General features: G+C 39.9%; 1 protein-coding gene across 1 annotated transcript in view; it reads left to right on the plus strand.

Moving 5' to 3' along the window:
• LOC105295728 (olfactory receptor 2A5) overlaps positions 1-5,328 on the plus strand; it is a 10,453-nt gene that overhangs the window by 4,039 nt on the left and 1,086 nt on the right. The window lies entirely within an intron of this gene.

Below are 5,328 nucleotides of genomic sequence, written 5' to 3' on the forward strand. Positions count from 1 at the left end.
GACCTTTCTCATCAATCGTAATCTCATATATGTGCTTCTTCTGGGCCATCCTCAGGGTCCAGTCCGGGGAAGGTCAAAGAAAAGCCTTCTCCACCTGCTCATCCCACCTCTGTGGTTGGACTCTTTTATGGTACAGCCATTATCTTGTATGTTGGGCCAAGATATGGGAACCCCATGAAGCGAAAGAAATATCTCCTCCTGTCTCACAGTTACTCAATCCCATGGTCAGTCCGCTGATATGTAGTCTCAGGAACTCAGAAGTGAAGATTGCTCAAAGGGAATTCTGATAATAGAGCTTTATAGTATCAAGAGTGACAGTAACCTAGGAAGGTATCTCTAGAGGTTCCCAACCCAATGCAGCATGAGAATTATCTAAGACACTTATTGAAACTGGAAATATCTCCTGTCTCACCGTTAGATTACTGATTCAGTAGATGTGAGCTACATTCCAGAAATCTGTCTTAAAATATCATCAGTAGGAAATTGTGACGCAGCTGGACAAATGGACCAGGATTTTGAAAACTGCCCCATTATGATATCTTCATCAAGCTATGATCCAACCCCATATTTCCCAAAATAGTTTCCACTAGCCCTTCAAGAAGGCTTTAAACATGAGTTTGAGTTGTAGTGCATATTAGCTGCCTCACGTTATGACTCACAATTCCTATTAGCATAGTGAAACTCTGAAAATTCCTATGGCAAAAAAGAATTCTATTTCAATATGTAGTCAGTGTTTTGCAAACCTATTTAATAAATTTTTTTTTCCACAACACTTATTAACAGTTTGCTGGAACAAGAGTTCTTGGTCTTGATCGACTCATTGAGAATACTTCCTGAGCAAAATAATTTATTTTTTCCTGCTTTGTGAGCCTCTATAAAGGACGTGAGCATAAACAGAAAACCCTAGATCAGCCTATGAAAGTCTGTACTTTCTTGGGATATGGAAAATAAGGCCTGGTCATTGTTTCTTCTCTTCAGCGCTAGATCGACTGGAGATAGAGAATCCAGCCCTCTGCGTCATCTTGGACCAGCATTTCTAGATGCCACAGAATGACTTTGTTCAACTTCACAATATTCTAAATCAGAGATAAAACAAATATTCTCTATACATTTTCCTATTTATCCCCTCCATGAAATCGATCTATTTTGTTTGTTTGTTTGTCTGTTTGGCATTTCAAAGGGAAAACCAAGTATCTTACAGAAATCTGGACGGATTGGCAAAACCTACTACTAACACGTGTGAGTATTAAAAGGGCTCCTCAATTGTGTTTAGAAAATAGAAGTATGGGAGTTCTATAAAGGAATATTCACAGGCACAAAGACATGAAAATGTGATGGATAAAAAGGAAATACATAAACCATAGAAAGTCCAAGAATCTCATTGATCCTTTGGCGAGTAAGACGGAAAGAAAACAGGGAACGTACATGATTTAGTATTCATTGGTTATCCTCGCCACGAACAAATCTCAGATGATAGACTTTCAAACAGGAATTTCTTGATACTCTATGTAGAGTGCCATGTGCATTACTATAATTTCAAAGAAAAAGGTTAAGTGAGGTGTTTATGCAGTTGTAAACATTTTTTCCTAATGAAAGGGAAAAAATGAACACACTCAATTCTTTTGTGGTTAAAAACATAGACAAAATTTTAAGAATTTTATTCTTTATTTTTTCTCATGCTGGAATAAAACCACACTGTTTTTTAAGGAGTATGAAGTAAATTAATATTATTTACAAATATTGTATTTTTTAATGTTATTTTGAGATATAGTCAGGTCTCAGCTACTTGAAAAGCAATAAAACTTGGAGATAAGTAAAGGCTTCTAAGCACAATTATAGGAATGTTTTGATTGTAAGTTAAACCCTAGAGTAAAAAAGTAAGTTCTGTCAAGCTTTAGTGAGTTAAACACTGGCAAACAGTTAGGAATTTGAGGGATTAAGAGAAACTGCTTAATTGCATCGTGTTTTATATTATTGAACAAATATTGTCATTTCAATAAAGGAATGAGTGTTATTTTCAATAGGGGCTGATAGTTAGTCCTTAATAAAATTCATTCTTAAATGGAGTCAGAAATAAGCATGATAACCTTCCGTGGTTAACCATTTCAATGGGAATCCTGGTGATTGGACTGTGAAATCATAATTAGAGCATCAACGTTTATCTGCTTTAGGGCTTCTTCATCAGGAGTTTATGAGCTCTAAGAGACACATGGACAGTCCCCAGAAGCTCAGTGGATCCTGGTGTGCATTTGTGCATTTGTGGTGTGTGTGAACTGCAGTAGACAGTGACAAGGAGATCCATAGCACTGGCTTATAAAGCGATCCATGGCGTCATAAAACGTTAGGAGTCACTGATGTATCAGCGAATGTTATTTTCTCTTAAGAGAGCCATTGAATATCTAGTCCCATAAAGTGTTAAAGTTGAAAAAGGGAAAAAGGAAAGTCAAAAATGGCAGAAAACCAAATTTTATTGAGAAAAACCTTAGGGACTTAAGTCCAGATCATCAGCTCACTAGATCCGGAAAGTACTTTTCTATCAGTTAAACTGGAAAGAAGGGAATGAATCACCATCACAAAACTCACAAGATAATCATGGTTAACCCAGATGCCGATTTCTTTATAATGGAGGATATTCCTTTCCCTGTTTCTTCTCACAGTGGAAAAGTAGAGTAGGAGTACAAGTGGACATGTTCTCAAAACTTAATTAACGGTGCGCAGATTGCCCCAAGTTGAAATCATAGCCCCATAGTCAGGAATCACACCGCAGTGAACTAATTACTGTAAATTACATGATCGATTGATAGGAGATTTTTAAAATACCCTTTTGACTCCCTTATGTCCAGTATGAAAATACAGTAGAGTACAAAGAAATATTGTGGGGTGTTTTTTTCTTATATTTATTTTTTATTGATTTTTTATGGTGACATTGGTTTAGGAAATCCGATGTTTCAGCTATACACGTTAACAGTAAGGCGTATATATATTTACTTTGTGTGTTCACCTCCCATCGTTAGAGTTCTTTTTGTCACCACATATTTGACCCCTTCTACCCTGTCAACCTCTGCCCTCTCCCCTCCTCCCTTGCCCCTCACTGCTTCCCCCCTGCAGGATCTTAGGTAGCAAATCTTGGCCCAGGCCCAGAGACACCAGGAGCTTCTGTTGGAAGATGCCTTGAGGAAGATCCTGATGTCTTTTTTCCAAAGAACTGGACTCAGAATCTCCCCATTTCTCAGTAGACATGAGAGGTTAACAACATTGCCTGTGTGCCCTGGACAACCCTCCCTCAGGCAGGTTCTAATAAGCCCCCGTGGGAAACCTGGGCCTCCCTTTGGAGTCCCCAATCCCCCCACCGCCTCCGTAACAGCTCTGTGCAGCATCTCCACAGTCGGGTGGTGATGCGCGATCAGCTGGTTCCTCTGGGTCCTTTCATCCCAGCTCTGCTGCCAAACCAGGGGCCCAGGACACTGAGCGAAGGAGCTGAACTACGGAGGTTAATGCCAGGAGCTTACTCATTGTCACACTGGTTCTGCTTTGTCAAGGGCTCACTGAGCCATCCTGGAGATTTGGGGCCCTGGGCAGTGCTGGGCTTCACGAACTTCCAATGATGCTGAGTGCTCAGGGCCTGTAAGAAGCGGTGGTGTCTCAGCGGTGTGCTCTGTGGTTGGCTGTGTTTCCTGCTCGTGCGGCTGCCAGGCTGAGAGCAGACATAGAAGAAGAGCATTGCCGTGTGTCCCCTTCCCGGAGGAAGGGGCATGTACCACATCCCCAGCCTGCCCTCCAGTGAGGCCTCAGGAGCTGCCAACTAGGCTGAGCCCATCAGAGAACCAGACCTACTTTTCAGAGGATTCTGCCCCATTTTCCATCAGGCACAGAAGTGAAGGCTCTGCAGCTCCCATAGAAACGAGGTCCTTGGTTCCCAGGTGGGCGCTAAGCAGGTGGCCTTATTGAATTTATCGTGAATTCCTCTTTCATGTGCTGTGGCGTCTGGGCTTTGATTGACGGTCACTCTGTTACTGGCTGCCTTTATTTAAGTGTTGAGGGAAATACTTTCCGTTACTGTTAAACATATATGCTCATCATTCGTAATCTATGTGAATAGTTCAATGCAAATTTCCTAGACAAATTATATAAAGGTATTTAGGATTTGGTCAATATTAATTGGTGAGGAAGTATTCATGTATCAGAGATTTACTTGGAAAAGATGACACAAAAAGAAGAAGGAAGAAATTTCTGTATTACGGATTTAGATGGAAACTGTGGAATAATTTTCCTGCCCAAAAGAAATTAGTGTATTGTGAATTATGGAAGGATACTATATTTCAGGAGAATTACCGTGTTCGTTATTGTGTAAATTATGCATTTACTTTTTGTGAATACAGTTCCAGTTCATCCTAAATGTATGCGAAGGTATTTATTGCCTTGGGATATGAAGCTAAAGGATAGTAAATCCATTTCTTTTAAATATCTCTCAAGAAGCGTGCTATTGACAGTATCAGGCAGCTTGTATGTGTTAGATCTTCTGTATCTTGGAGGATAAATATTTATACTGAGATGGAAAGAGTGTAGAAAAGATACTGAGTTGTTAGGTGCTGGTGCCGTGAGTTCGGAGAAGCATGAGAGTCAGTAACACTCAAAATTTTCTTCTAGGATTTTTATGTTTAATGTTCACCTTTGTATTTATCCTTCACTTTCTCCAGAACCGCATCTTCACGGTAAAAACCTCACAGAGCTCAGCACTATATACTGGTTCTGGTCATGTGTTAGGACTTTTAAGTCTCTTATGTATGTATGTATTATTTTTTATGCGAGGCAACCCTTGTTTGACCTCACAGATTGCAAGGTCCTTGTCAGCATACAATCCCTTATTCTTAAAATTTTTTTATGCCTACAGCCCCTGGTCTTTCTAAGTGGTCTCCCATCCAAGTCCTAAGCAGGCCCGTCCCTGCTTAGCTTGCGAGATCAGATGTGTTTGGGCTTATTCAGGGTAGCATGGCTGTAGACTTAAATCTGTCATTTAAATTACATCTATGTTTATGTTATTTGACCACTTATAAACAACTCATAAGAAAACAGACATCTCATCTACTGCCTTTAGGAGAGGATCTGTTTGTTTTCTTTTCCCTGAGTCTGTCTTCAATGTGTTTACCTTGATTTAGTGTCTCGTCCTCTTTTTAGACCTAGTTTGGAAATTTGGCTCAGGACTGCATCATGCCATCCAAAGCACAATAAGACAATGCATAAGCCAGAATAGCTAAATGTTCATTTATTTAAATTTTTAAATGCAGCTGCATAATATCCAAAGAACTTGCTGATGAACACATCTTTCTT

This window comes from Pteropus vampyrus, unplaced genomic scaffold (genome assembly GCF_000151845.1).
Source record: "Pteropus vampyrus isolate Shadow unplaced genomic scaffold, Pvam_2.0 Scaffold112, whole genome shotgun sequence".
Classification (NCBI taxonomy): Eukaryota; Metazoa; Chordata; class Mammalia; order Chiroptera; family Pteropodidae; genus Pteropus; species Pteropus vampyrus.